Genomic DNA, 15595 nt, shown 5'->3' with positions numbered 1-15595 from the left:
TGGCCTGTAACTGTCTCCTCCACCATCCTTTTTGTGGTAGTTGTATATGTACAGCCTCAAGCACTAGGTAGTTTTCAAGGTCATGTCATTTCAGTACTGTTCTAAATAAAAATTGTTCATGTGACAGCATCCCCCAGTTCCTGAGCTCTTTCCCCAGTTCTGATGTTCATTCTTTTGACTTCAGCAAGTCACTTCCCTTCTACAGGATCCATCTACACATTTGTTAAATGGCAGCGATAATATTGACCTGCTGCTCACAGCTGGTTAAAGAATAGATTCACCCGTGCTTTATGCTGTTTTCCATGGTAGCAGCAAGTCCCAGAGGGAGAGTGTGCCGGCAGAAGGAAAAGAGCTGCATTGTGTCTGGAGAGAGGATGCCTGGATCATGATAAAGGAAGACAAAGTCTGCCTTCAGAGCCCAGCGCTGGTAGCTGCTGAACCCCACTGGCTCTCGTTCATCTCACAAAAACACAACTATAAACTGCCACCTCCCAAAAACGCCCAGCACTCCCTCCTCCAAAGATCCAGACTTTGCCTGTATAAAGCTGCTCGCTCACAATTTCTCCCTCTTTGTGTACAATGGACATATGGTGTGTTGTTGAATGCACAGAAGACAAAAGGAAGAAAACAAAGGAACCCCCAGCTAAAAAGCACCATCCATTCATGGGTTAAAAATGAAAGCAAGCCTTGAGGATGTCTGAAACAGCAGGGTATCAGCTGGAGCCTGCATGGAGGCTTTTCCCATTGCCATTCATAACAAAATCAGGAGGCAGAAAGTTACTATAGCAATGGCAACAGAATGCAGAGTGGGTGCTCTTCAGAGGGCAGGAAGAGCTCTTAAAGAAATGCAGGGGTCTGTCTCTCTTCATCCTTCTGGGCTACCAAACACAGAGCAGCTCCTGTTCACCAACACACCCCCCTCTATATAATGCTTATTGTAGATCACTGAATTTTAGCTTCAACAGCTTACACAACACTGAAATGAGGCCCAGCTAAACACAAGAGACAGCCATCCACTCACTCACTCTCCAGGTGCTGAAGCAGCCAAAAAGTAACCCATGGCTGCACAATAAAAAGGCTGGGCTCACTTCGTATCACAAAAAGCTCTGGGCAGTAAAAACATCTGTGGCTACAGACCCCTCCACTAATGCTTTTGTTCAGTTTATCACGCATTTAGCTTTGGAACACATTTGTCCAGTTCCAACACATGAAAGTTTTGCTGGTGGATGGATGTGATCACACTGGCCAGCAGCATGACAAGTGCGTTGCAAGGGATCCTGCAGCACAGATGTTCAGGATCAGATTCAAACCTTGCCATAAGATTACCTGCAGAGCTGGACACTGTGACTGACTTAACCCCTACAGCGGGATTCAACACAACTAAGGCTTAAGCAGCACACGAGTCCTGGATGTGGCTCATCTGAAGTGAACACAGTATTGTTGGTTCAGCTCCAGGGATCAAAGTTTCCATACGTGCCAAGGCAAAACTAAGCTCATCTCTTAGCAGATCCAATTGTCCAGACACAAACACAGAAAAGCTCTGGGGAATACTGGACCAGAAGGACTGACTGGGACAGAGACTAGTCCCCTGCAATTGCAAGCAACCTCACAACAGAGCTCTGGTTCAGATGCATCCATCCAAGATCCTCTCCCTACACCACAGATCGTTTTCTAAAAGAATTAAAAACACAAATATCGACCAGAAGAGATGCAGGGCATGTTGAAGGGCTGTTAAGTGAAAAGAAAAGGACTATCAGCCAAAGGACATTACATTATGAATATAAATTAAAGCAGCCATAATACCTGTTAACCCCCAGGTCTTTCATGATGGGAGCACAAAAGTGGCTAAAAACAGTCACTTGTGTCTCCCTCCCATTTATCCCCATGTCAAATCGAGCAATTAACATCAGACCTGTAGGAATTTTCCCATTCAGTGAAGGCTACGGGCTACATTTGCACCCTGTATTACAACAGTTGCAGTCAGAGTTCTGCCACCAATTTACAGTGTAAAAGAAGAGCAGACCGTGGCCACTTTCACATAAAAACTTTTCCTTGCAATCTATATTTTCATTTCTTCATTAACAGTACCAGCCTCTTCAACCATTCGCAAGGCAATGATCAAACCAGCAGCAAACATTCGTCCCCACGTGATGCCTGCTTTAATTTAGCCAGCTAGATGGCAGGCACTTCTGATGGCCCGTCTGACGGCTCTGTTTGCCTAATAGATCTTACCTTGTCTTCTCTAATTTTTAATGCTGACCAGTTCTCTGCACAAAATGGGGGTCTGCAGCAAGCACTTATTTCAGAAGAGGCCTCGTTGCCTTGGTTACCAATCATCAAGCCTTAGGCCTTTGCAAGCTCTGTCGAGATCTACCTTCGCCTTGGTTTTGTCCTGTTTTTCATACTACTGAGAGATTTCTGCTCTCAGACAGCACAGCAGAAAGCTGGACTTAAATGAATAAATTAAATAATAATTAAAATTAATAATTAACACCAAGGTCAGTGAGAAATAACAAAACCAGCAGCAGAAGACACACCTCAGTATTAGTTTAGCCACAAAGACTATGCCAGTAGGTTTCACAGCAAAGCACACTCAGCCTACGTCCTGAGGAGCCGGCACTCACTCTGCTGTCAAGTAGCAGCAGCGGTGAGACAGAACTGAAACTGGGGCGTCACTGGTGCTGCGTGTGCCTCAAGTCCTCAGCAGTCCCTGCTGCACAAAGCCCAAATCTTTGTAGTCCAGTGAGGGTAAGGGAGGAAAGAAATCCCATTACACCGATTTTACAGAGGAAGAGGAAGCTCAGAGGCAGGTTCTTCTGAAGAGCACAGCAGATGGGTCTGCAAAGTGAAGCACAAAGGCAGGAAGCGACAAGGCTGCAGCCACCACTTAGAGATCCTCAGCAGGGGCACACACTCGGGCACTTCACACAGCCCGTACCCCTCACCTGAGCCCGTTCTGAAACCACACCTGCTCAGTCCTCACCCAGCACTGGATTCACAAGACCAGCATCCCCTTCTGCGAGTAACCTCCTCTTCCTCAACAGGTAACTGCTGACATGTGATTTTGGTTCTGGCAGGAGGAGCTGACTTTAGGCTTACACATTATTTCACCCTACCCAAAAAAGCATGTAAGTCAGACGTGAAGGCTACACACAGGTCCTAGGCAAGGGACAGGGCTGTGTGTTTGGCATATGTACTCAAACCAGCTTGGATTAAGAGTGCTGAACACTCAATCAACACAGCAGAGACCAAAATTTACAGAGAGATTAATCAGTGGCTGCTTTTGATAAACAGATACACTGAGAAAAACTTTGATGTGTCAGTGGATAAATCTAAAGAAGAAAATGAAGCCAAATCCAATTAAAACAATGCTTACAGTTTCTGTTAACTATTTTCCTGTTCCTAGAAACTAGCTATTTTCTGTATCCACTATTTCACAGTTTAAAATAACATCTGATTTTACTTTTAGCACTGGCTGGGAGAATTGATTCAGAGCCCACTAAAATGTTAATATATACTGTGAAAGGTCTCTGTGTTCTTCTGTGTAGAGAGAAAGTTAGATTCGGTTAATCCCATTTTTGGAAAATACATGCTACATTCTCAGCACTGTAAATCAATGTGACTCCATTAAACAATCATTCCTATCTATGGTATTTCAAATTGTCAAATCAAGTGCAATTTATATAACAACATGAAATAAATAAAGATATCATACAGCTCTCATGCTCCACCTATTCTGAATTGAAAAGGCCACCCCGAACTCTTTCCCATCTCTTTCAGTATTGCAAGCTTAATTAGATCTTCCAGACAGAAACAATCCACTCTACACACAGGAGTGCCAGAAAGGAAAAAGGAAAAGGACAAGGAATTTTAATTGCACTGTAATCCTTTCAGCTAGGTTTCTTGCAAATGCTGCATTTCAGGGATCTAACAGACTAGAACCAAAAGCAAAATTCACTATGAACCTTTAAAAGGAAAACACATTAAAATAAATGTGATCTGCAACATCCATAGACTGTATTCATCTCCAGGCAGTTGGCCATGCTGTAGTTTAACGTAAGGAAGTAATATAAATTAAACCATTTGTCACACCTAACTGAATGGAAAAAACGGCCAATTTGTCAGCTGACTTTGCCTTCATCATAATTGCTGTATCCATCTTTCCTGCTTCTCTGTACCTCACCACCACAGGCCATGGTCCAAGCTGTCAGCAGTTCTCACACGATTCTTCAGATTGTCACTGAGAAAACGTCTCATTCTATAGTTCATATATTCTGATGAGAGGCCTATAAATAGCCGCTATTTTCTACCCTTGTTACTGTGCTGTATCCATCAGCGTAACAGCAAAATTACCTTTCAGCACTGCATTAAGGCAATGGTTCTCCAGCCACAAAGCACTACTGTCTAGGAGGTCATGGTAAATGGTCCACTGAGCCATACTGCACACTAAAACAAACTGCATTTTCATTATGAGTACCATTATGGTAACAAAAAGTGCTCCAATCTCCACAAAATATTCAAGGTTGACAACAGACTGCCAACCCAATTACTGACAATACAGCCAAAGATTTGCCAAGAGGACTTAAGATCCAGCTCCCATTTTGGCTCGCAGATGCGTCAGGCAGTGGGGAGGATGCGTATTGGTGTGGCTTGCTTAGGGAGTTGACTCTGGTCACCAGTTACCCGTTGCCCAGACCCTGTCAGAACCTCCAACCCGAGTTCAATTCAGCAGCACTTTATTTCAAGCCAGGCAGGGACTACGGACTCATGCCCATTTGCTACACTCACCCAGACTAACTTGCTCCTTCATATGAAGGATGCAGGCTAAATCACTCAGCTGCTGAGAGGCCTCTGAACTCTTCCCACAGCTCTCCTCACACACAGCTGCCTTCCTTTCAGTACAGTTTCAAAGCACTTTACAGGAAGCTTTTAGTTTTGACCATGGAGATGTCAAAGCAAAAGTCCCACTAACTTCCAAAGACAGGGTCCTGACAGCAAAGGCTCTCTGCAAGACACACAGTACTAGGTGGAGCAGTTTAGCTGTGCTGCTCCTCCAGGTTGCAGGTTGTGATGACTTGGGACTTCAAAGGGGGTTTGTGTACACATGAGGGTGTTCTGCAGCCCTTGTGAAAATCAAATTGCGTGTGCTTGTTGTGCTTGTCCCTGATTGCCCTAGTTAATGAGTTTTTAGTGCACTGAACCCTACTTAATACAGTGCTTAATAAAATGAGAGTAATTAATCAATTATCCAAAAGGGCCCAGCTTATGATCATTCTTATGGACTTATCACACTAGCCAGAGTCCTTTTCCCCACTCTCCTCAGCATCACAAATCACCCCTTTTTGACGACTGGCCTCTAGACACAGAGAGGGACCTCTCTTCTGCAGGACATGGCTGCTGGCCATGCTTTGTTCCTGTCGTGTGCAGAAGCACTTGACCATACCACAGTGAACAGCTCCAGGGTACATCTGATTGGCCTGGTATTTTTGGATGTAGCAAACATGCAGGTTGCTTTGTTGCAGAAGGAGAAGACAGCACCTGCATGGCCATCTAGCCTTAAAACTCAGGGGGCAGGAGGGGAGTAAGCCTCAGACAGAGTAAAGAAACAGAAGGGACTTAAATATCAGGCTTCCACTGAAAAAAAAAAAAACCACCTTAATTTAGGCAAAGATCATCATAGAACTTCAGACCATTACATTTCATTCAGCTATGCCTGGATACATCTGAATACATCAGGGGCAGGCCCTGCCAGAACAATTCATCCAGTTCATGACTCACTGTGTACCGACCTCCTTCCCTTTGCTCACTCAGACACAGCAAAGGAGAGGCTCTCAGCTGGGCAAGTCCTTCTGTCAGCTCATCCCTGTCATATGAGCTGGGGAGACATTGAAACCTGCAGTTCTTAATAATTCCATGGGGTTCTGTGTAGAGCTGAACAAAAAAAATCCTTCATCCCTGAATTAACACATAAGCACAAATAAATTCAACAACAGCACAGCATCAGGCACAGCACCAGACACAGGTCTGATCAAGGAGTGCACAGCAGAACGAGCAAGCTAGTGCAAACAGACCCACATACCAGAATGGGTGGATCTGCTGTGACACTCTGGAAATATTGGGTCTGACAGCCAGGCTGCAGCGCTGGAGGGCAGCAGCTTCCTGCCATGGTGTTTGTTTTTCTTATGATTTCTGAATCAGGAAAGTCAGGCAGCTGATCCCAGAAATAACAGCTGGGAGCAGCCCAACACTCAACACCATTGTCATGAACAGCTCTTCTGAAAATCCTGATGTTAAAGGGAGGGTGCAGAATAGAAACCCACTGGCCAGACGCCCATCCCGACAGCAAAAACCCTCAAGTGTTTACAGCAAGGATTTCAGAAGTACTTAGCAATTAAGATTCCCAACTCGAGACGTCTTACAGAGGCCCAGACTATTAGTGTGCCTGCCTCCAGCAAACTGTGCATCAAATTTCCTGGCACACGGGAACAGAGAGATGCCTTGTTCCATGGCAAGGAAAGAGAGATGAGAATCAGGGAAAGAAGAAGGTATTGCTTTTTTATTTATTTCCCCACACCCTTCATTTGTCAGACAGAGACCCTGACAGAGGTAGGAGGGGGCCACTAAACAAGGGCCTCAGCTGCAGGGAGTTTTAAAGCCCTAGAGACAACCTTAAAAGGTGGTGAGGGTCTGTATTGCTTTGCTCATACAGAAAGCAGAGAGAAGCATGTGTGCTAGCAATGCACATGGCCTAGTTTTGCAACAGCCCTCTGAAAGAGTTTAGCTTCTTCAGTAAACCCAAGGTGCCCTAAAATTAATACGTAGGGCATAACAGGTTACAATCTACAGGAATCTATCTATAATTTTTCCTCTAAAGTTCTTGGAAAATTACATCCTTGAATCAGAGATATTTTAGTAGTCAACAAGTGAAAGGACAGCCTAAAGATCAGGGCATTAATTGACACAGAAGAGTTATGAGATGCTGTTCAGGCTGGAGTTGTTTGCAAGGACCTATGAAAGCACATAAACTAAAAGCTGCTTATTGCTTAAATCCAGGGAATGCTACATCCCTCTTGGAAGGAACAGAACAATGCAGGTGCTTGGAGTGACGGGGGTGGAGGATAAATACAGCTACAACTCAGGGAAGACAACAGTGATTTCTTTTGCAATACAAACATTGCTTGATTGCTACCCGGCCAAGCAAAAATAAAGGGAGGGCAGTGGCAATACATGTCACTGTATTTAAATGGTTACCAAGAAACTGGCTGAAGGGAAAAAAAAACAAAGGCTCCCCAGTGGACCCACAAGCAGGACAGAAACTCAACCACATTTGTACTGTGGTTTTACCACTCATTACCTGCATCGAGACACCAGCCGCTTCCGAGCTGCTAGCCTTCCCTCTGCAGACTGCTTTGTGAACATGCTTGGATCCAGTTCATCTGACAATCTAGACAATTTCTAAACAAAGCCTACCTTCACGTATGCCTGCAATTCAGCTGGCCATTGCTTTCTCATTGGATTAATCCAAAATTAAGCACCTACCAGTACTCTGCCAGGGACTACAGCTCAGCACACAGACAGCTGTCACAAGCTTTATACTCAACTTATGTATAAAGGGCCTTATAAAAATTTGTGTTATCCCACCCTGGTATGTTTAGAGAGGAAAAATATGCACAGATAAAAAAAAATACAACCTAATGAGTAAAACATAAGGCTGCCCAGGCTGCTGTGGTTAAATGCTTTACAGAAGCATCTTTAGGCTAAATCCTATTCCTTATTTCCCTATCTGATCCTAATAATACAAACGTGTATCACACCTTCTTCTTTGCTTATGTGACCATTCAAATTGACACAGATTTTACTTATTTTATCCCCCTTCATCTTGGGCCAAATCTCCTTGTACTTATCCTCAAAGTGAAACACAGTGTAATCTATGCAGTGAGTGAAACTTTTTCTTTTATCTCAAAGCCGTATCCTCCCACTTAGGAGGATAAAAAAAAAGACTGCAGACTTCCTTTTAAACATTCACAACAGTAACATAAAATATCTCTACAGCTGTGAGAAAATATGGCATCAGTTTTACCCAGGTTATGGCTGATTTTTTTTTTTTTAACTTTTCAAAATTATAATCTGCTCTACCCTCAAGCCAGATGTTGGGTTTCCTTCACATGTTACACAGGACCAACACACACACGGATCACACGATGAAGAATCAGTGTCCATTGATTTAATTTCTTAAAAAAGATCAAGCTGGGAGGAGAGAAAAGTGTGGTTTTCTCGGAAGTTGTTGCTTTATCACGAAGGGTAGGTTGCAGGAGTTCTTAGTTAATCAAGCTGCTGAATGGTTAATTATCTGTCAGAGTACACATGGGGTGGGGAAGAAATCGTTGCGAGGCACCGAGTTGCTAGGGAGCAGAGGTTTCAGGAACAAAAGGCAAACGGGTGTTCAGGGCAAGAAATCTCCATCCCTCTCTTTGCAAAGCATCACGTGCATCTGCAGCACGGTATTAGGGATGGCTAATAATAAACTGTAGTGCTGGGCACCTGCTAGACTAATTGCAGCACAGCATGTTCGAGCGCTGTGTGGGGAGCATCTGGAGACAGCACTGAACTCGACGCAGCGTAGGCACTCACAAAGAAGCGTGTTAGCATGCTGGCTCCTGAGTGCCGGGCCACTCTTAAACCTCTGCTTTGGGCTGGGGAATGCAGATCACTAACAAGAAGTCACAAGGAATAGCTGTCAGTTGAGACTTCTATACTCTGTCCCTCACTCTGAAGCCTGCAGAGGCAAGACTCACCCTGGCTTTGAATCAGGCTCTCTGCCACTAATATGCTGTGTGGCCATGGCAACCCCGAATCGCTTGGGAGGTCACAACACTGGAGAAGAGCCTTGTATGCGCTTCACAAGAGGCCTGAGCAAGGTTCATTTCTGAGCAGAGATCTGGCGTAAGGCCTGGGCAGCACTTATGTCCCACAAAAGAAGGCCTGTATGTGGGGAACTTGACCCACGTCTCTTATCAGTGCAGGCGATGAATTAGAGCTGCTTGTATTTCATACAAATTATTTTCTTCAGAAAATAAGCCTTTGCTTGACCCTGCTGAAATCTACAACTCCCAGTGAAGGATGAGGCATAGCACAAACTCGGGTTACTGTAACTCTAATCCAGTGCCCAGATCGCCTCAAAGTCTCAGCCTCTCTTCTTGATCCTTTAGACCACTCCTCTTTTGATAGATGCAAGGACGCCGGAGAGCATCCATTGCTCCTCCAGGATCCCCACTCTGACCCTCTTTCCCACATCGGGTGTGTGACCCAGCTCTAGCACATCTGTCATGCAGAGCCCTCTCACAGCACAAGGATGTCACAGACTCTAGAGAGATCCCACAGCCAACAGAGTCCTGCACGGGGGACAGTTCATCCATCGGAAAGCTGCTGTTTCAGGCTGCTAGCAAACTCAGGCAGAATGATGAAATCAAATATATTTAGCCAGCTTCTAGAAGCTTGACCAAAAGACATAGGAACTTACTTCAGGAAAAGGAAAAAGCAACCAATGATTGAATATAATCATAGTTCTGCAGAAGAAACAAGTGGTGCCAGCATAGTACACTCCAACGTTAATCAAGCCCCATTTCTCTTAAAGTCAGAAGAGGAAGATATTTAGTGGTGTGTTGGAGAAAAGCCTGAGGAGGTTTAAATTATTCCGTCCAACCAATATTCTAATCGCTTTGCCTAACCTCTAGAGATCGTCATTAAGTTTCTGGCTCATTGCCCCATTGCATGTGATAAAAGCATTTCAGGCTTACCAATGAGGTCTGCATCACTCTCCACAGGAGGTCTGGGAAGGCGCTGGATTCTGCCTTGAGAACAATGCAGATTTCCTTGCTGATAATAACGGTAGGGAATAGATTATATAACAGGTTCTGGGTATGCACTGAAAGAGAAAGGATCTTAACATGACAGCATCAGTCATCCCACTTCATATCATCTCCATTCTAATGCACAAGTATGCCTATAGGCTTCAGCTATGCTGCACAACAGAATCTGCCACAATCCCAGAGTTTGGTTCACACAAATAAACTGATACTCACAGACAACAAACATAGACCCACTGCTCTCCAGTGAGGCTCAGCATTTATTGATCGCAGAAACAAGGCAATAGTTTTTCAGATCCTGATCCTCCCAGTGCAGCTCATACGGCAATCCCATTGCCCGATCACACTGCACAAGTACAGTGCTGTACTGTATATCAATGTGAAATATTCACATTACACTTCAGCTATCAAAACCAGAGACTAAAAATACCCTTTACTGACTCAGCATGCTAACGTGTGAGTCCAGTTTAAAACAGTAATTTAACATTAAAGATCATCATCTCACTGCTTCACTAAGATATGGTCCACAAAAACAACTCACCAAAAAATCATCAAGTTCCACACAAATTTGAGTCTCATAGGAATACTCTTCTATAGCAATATAAATTTAGTACTTGCTTCATGGGTCATCAAATCCAGCCTTATAAGACAGACAGACACACCATATCATCCAAAAGCTAATCAAACCAGAACAGGTCAGAGAGCACACATCAGCACACAATTTGCTGACACTAAAATTATCTACCCTGGCTGAGAATGTGGCAAAAATATCATTGATGTTTGAGATCTTTACACAAAAGGATTGTAGAAATCCTTTGCTTTTAAATGACGTCATTAACACCTTTCTACAGTAGGGTAATATTTCCATTTTACAGATGAGAACCGAGTCAGGAAGACTTTCCTAGTGCCAATATTAAGTCAGTGGCACTTAATATTGGCTGCTCCTTCTCATCCTGGAAAACAAAACCACATTTCATATTTCTAGCCCAATCAAAAAAAAAAACCAAACTCCTTAATGCTTGGAGAAAAAATTCAAAGTAAAACACATACAAAAAAACCTGTCAAATTCACCACGAGGGGTAAATAGTAAAATAAGCTGGTAAGAAAAGGTGTAAACAGTTGTATATCTTGCGCTGTGTTGGCCTTCAGTGGGTGTGGCAATTATGCATGCAAATTTGCATGCTCAACTAGGTGTGTACATCAAGAACAACATACAAGGGCTTTGGGGTAAAAAAGATCTTCCCATGTTTGTAGAATTCAGTATCACAAAACCTGAGTCAGAAGGCTGAGAAGAAAATCTCTTCTGTTGTGCCTTTTCTCCTTTTTTGTTACGCTCATCCAATTACCCATCTGTGAATGCTCACGACTAACATAATACTTTCAGTGCCGCTGCATTTGTCTCCCTCATGCATTCATCTGTGTCAGTATTTCCGGCAGCTCTTTGCCTGCTCTCCGGAAACCCATAACTCTTGTGCAGAAGTACTGAAATCTAATCCCCCCCCAACTAATTTTACATTAACTTTGCTCTGACTGCATTCCTAAGAGGAACAGTAATGATTTACAAGCGACTCTCACTTTTGCAGAAGGAAATGGAACACAGCACCTTTCAGCACCATTCTCTCTCTCTCTCTCATACATATTTCTGCCGAGAAATAAAAGCCCAAGCCTGAAAAGTGCCAGAACACAATCTTGTGAATAGGCCTGCCAGAGTGACATCACTTATCATACCACCGTGTTACCAGCCAATTGGGGAGGCTCCTCAGGCAGCCGTTATTTCTCACCTAGCAGGGAAGCCTATAGGAAAATGTTACAGCACTGGGCAAGGACTCACTCTTCTATTGTTGATGCTTATCTTGCCACACCTCCTCTCTTTCCCCTTCCCACTCCAGCGTGCATACGCGCACACACGCACATACACACACAGAGAACAGAGCAGAGGCAAAACAACCACGCGTAGCAAAATCCGCTTCCGAGTGTTAGGCTTTTGGCAGCGATTCATGTAAGAACTTCCCGCTCGTTCTGGAGATTCATATTTTTGTTCAGCAGTTTTAGTGGGAGGAAGAAGCTTCCTCTTCTAAGTCAGTGATCATTTTAACTCATTGTTATGACACTGTGCAGCTAACAGTCTTTGTATTTCTATCCCAAATATATTAAAAGCAATTAATCTCCAGCCAGATAGCCCAATCATGCCCGTAATCCCGTGAAAACACAAGAGAGAATGTAAAGCTGGGGTTATGTTCTGACTCTCCCCAGATATCCGTTAATTTAACTAGACAAGACCTAATTCTTAGCACACAGAAGCAAAGCCCAACATCACATCAGGGTAAGCTGCAGTGCTGCAAACTGAGGCTTGCAAGTGCAAGCTGCCGTCTAGCAGAAGTAGGAAATGGGCACACAATATTGTGCCAGGATGAAGCAAGATATTCAAATAATTGGTAGGAACCCCAGAGATCTCTTCTACCTGTCAGACAGTACTCTTCAAGAAGCAGCTATAACTGTCAATTGCTTCTCACTCTGGAATAAAATGACAATTGGTGCATCAAGAAAGCAAGTCTGTATAGTCTTCTGGTGCTGGCATAGCCTACTTGTGCGAGAGGGAAAAAAAACAGGCCCTCTCTGTGAGAATTAAAAACGAGACTGTAGGTTGTACACTAGGCACACATCTTTAAACCCAGCTAACTCACCAGCACCTAAAAAGTCTATGAGTACAAACAGATTTTTACGCCACACTCACTGCAAAAATAATTTGAGCACTGCTGTAACTCCGGATAGCAAAGTCACACACACTACACGGCTTTACTTCTGAGTTTGCAAAGATCAAGCTGAAAAATCCAACGCCAGTATCCATCTCGCTCTTATTGACTCCAATATCAACATTTGTTCCTACCTTATCAGTATTTACAAAAATATCTGTATTTTAAAAAAGCAGAATCCTGCAACTAGAGCTGACTAGATAACGCCAGGAAAAGGAACACTCTGTTCTTTCCCAGCGCTGGGGCAGCACAGCCATGCCAAACCCTGTCACGCTGTCCCAGACCAGTTTCCGCAGGTCACTCAGAGCTTGGCTGTTCTGCTACACTGCTACGTACAGGTGGGGATTCTCACGGACCTCTGCCCATGTGAAGCAGACTGCAGAGCACTACGCTGACAACCGGGACTTTTGTCAGTGTCTGCTCGATTCACTACCCTCTCACCAACACCTAAATAGTCTTTCTGAAACTCAAATATTGGCAGCTATAGCTGCTTCTTCATCTCATCTCCAACATCAAGCAAAACACTGGCAGAAATAGAGACTTATTTCTGTGAGCGCCATTCTGGATGAAATTCAGAGCTGAAAGCAATTGTTTTATCCAGCACCACTGGAAGTGAACACTGGTCACAAAGCATCCTCCAGGCCTTCAGGAGGACTTCTCAGACAGAAAAGTCCAGAAGATAATTCCAAGTTTGGAGCTGAATCCCATTTCAGCTTATTCAGCCTGTGTCACCCTCTCACCTAGAAACATGACAGACTACTTTCTTTATAACCTACTTCAAGGTGAAAGCAAAACAGTGACTCTTGAACACACCCCCTCCTGGGCTCTACCAGATGATCCAATTACACAGATCAACCACAGATTAACAGAGTGCAAGATCTGAAGCTGTGTGAGTGACCACATACCTACCTGAAGAAATTACAGATCTCATGGAACCAGGAAATACTCAACAAAACAAGGCAGTATTTTATCTCAGTAACTGAAACTCTTCATGAAATAGGCAGGTACACAAAGAGACTGTGCTCGCTGATGTTATTTGAGCAGAAATGCGAAGCAGCATGAAAATACAACCAAATGAAGGAAACAGAAGGAGCACTCAGAGAGGACTGGGCAGACCACAGGAAAGAGGAGTCAAATGAAGCAAGATGAGAACAGAAGCATCCAAGCAATGAACTTGACACTGAACAATGGAAAAGCAGAAGCAAGAGGTAAGTAAGCTGCAGAGGATGCACATTGTTCCAGCTGCAGATCCATCAGAATGGTCTCACAGAAGTTCTTTACGCTCCCCGAAGGACAATCAAAATTGCTTGCTCCTGTTCACAAAACAATCTGGAAGAACAATGAGCGTAGCTTCCCTTTGACACGACACACACACACCTTTTATATGTTGTTTGGTCAAAAGCTCACATAACATTTTTAAAGTAAATGAGGATTTTTTTTCTTTTTGAAAGGAGCAGGAAGAAGTATCTTTCACTGAACATTTTGCAATAACTTTTCTACTAGTCCCAGATAAATTACCATCTCCCAGCATGTATTTAGATGCATGTTACACATCAGTAGTAAAAGGCTGTGAAAATTCCTCGAGAAGATTTGTCTTAAAATACAGAGATTTTCATTAAAACACTTATTTAAGAGACACAGGCTATAAGGAATATGCACCTGAGAGTCAAAGGCTCCTTCATCTACCACAGAGAGGCATTCCGGGATCCAGTGGCTGAAATGTAAACTTCAGTCCAAAGATGTAAGTTAAAGGCTGTGAAAGTTGAATCAAGCGGCAGGTCCAGCACAACTCCATATACCGAGATCTTTGCAAGGATATATGTGTCCTTCTGTGACCTAAATTATGTAACTTAACAACTTAAAGAGTTGTAGGACTCACTATTCTTCCCTTCCATTATATAGAGCAGAATAAGCACTTATGGTATTTTCTGGCCTTAAAATTAATTAATTTGTCTTTAGACAACAAGCTGCAAGTTAAACAAACTGCACCAATGAAAAAAAAAAAGTCTCTAAACAAACTCTAAAATCTTATCGGAAAAGCGTTAGGAGACAGTTTAAAACAGAAAATGCAAGTTTCCATACTCTCAGTTTTCTGGCAGCAGCTCAAAAAGTTAACTCATGTTTACTTTCCTTAATGGAAAACCACCACTCGCTCTCCCCCTAATGTCAAGACTAATCATGCTTTAAGTACTGCAAGCAGAAGTTTGGCTGAGTCAGCTGCGCTTAGCCAAGCTGACATACGGTGCCGGACACAAAGAGTGATTTAATGAAACAGAAATCAATTTAGCTTTTCCTTTTTCATGTGGAAGCTGTATGCAGCACCAGACTTTTCCAGGCGTATCTTAAGGTTTCAGTCCTAGCATTTTATTTGGTTTTCAAGACCCAAACCACAAAGGAGTCTTCATATATAACCAAGTACAAGGCAAAGATCCTACAAACACTTGCACAGAATCAGGATTTCATTTTTAGATAGAATTTTTACATGTATGCACACACACACAAATGTACAAATAACTTTTATATAGAACTTTTTCATAAAACACAGAATTCAAAGTAAATTCTCATCTTTTCATATGTATACAGTTAAGTTTGGAAACAGAGTCGAAGTAGGACTCAACATCCCCTGCCACTCTCATGTGAATAGCTAACATAGATAAATCTAGGTGCACTGTAGTTAAGCAAAGGTAGAAGGTAACTTCCCTAGAATGTAACATGAAACACACTTCTTGGTGCTGATTACAGAGGAAAGCAAGACACTACGCAGCTCGCCTGTCTAGCTACACTGCATCTAGTTGAACAGATAAGTAATATCACTATGCTGCTCTAAATTAAGTATACAAATAAATCCCTTCAGTCTTTACTTGAACACTCTTGTGCTAGAATGAAAAGAAACTTGAATATAAACTCCATCAAAATGCGATTTATACCAGAATAATCTTAGTGCAAAGATACTAATATTTTATGCAATATTATCTT

The sequence above is a fragment of the Nyctibius grandis genome, chromosome 33 (genome assembly GCF_013368605.1).
Source record: "Nyctibius grandis isolate bNycGra1 chromosome 33, bNycGra1.pri, whole genome shotgun sequence".
Lineage (NCBI taxonomy): Eukaryota > Metazoa > Chordata > Aves > Nyctibiiformes > Nyctibiidae > Nyctibius > Nyctibius grandis.
This window is presented reverse-complemented; position numbering follows the sequence as displayed.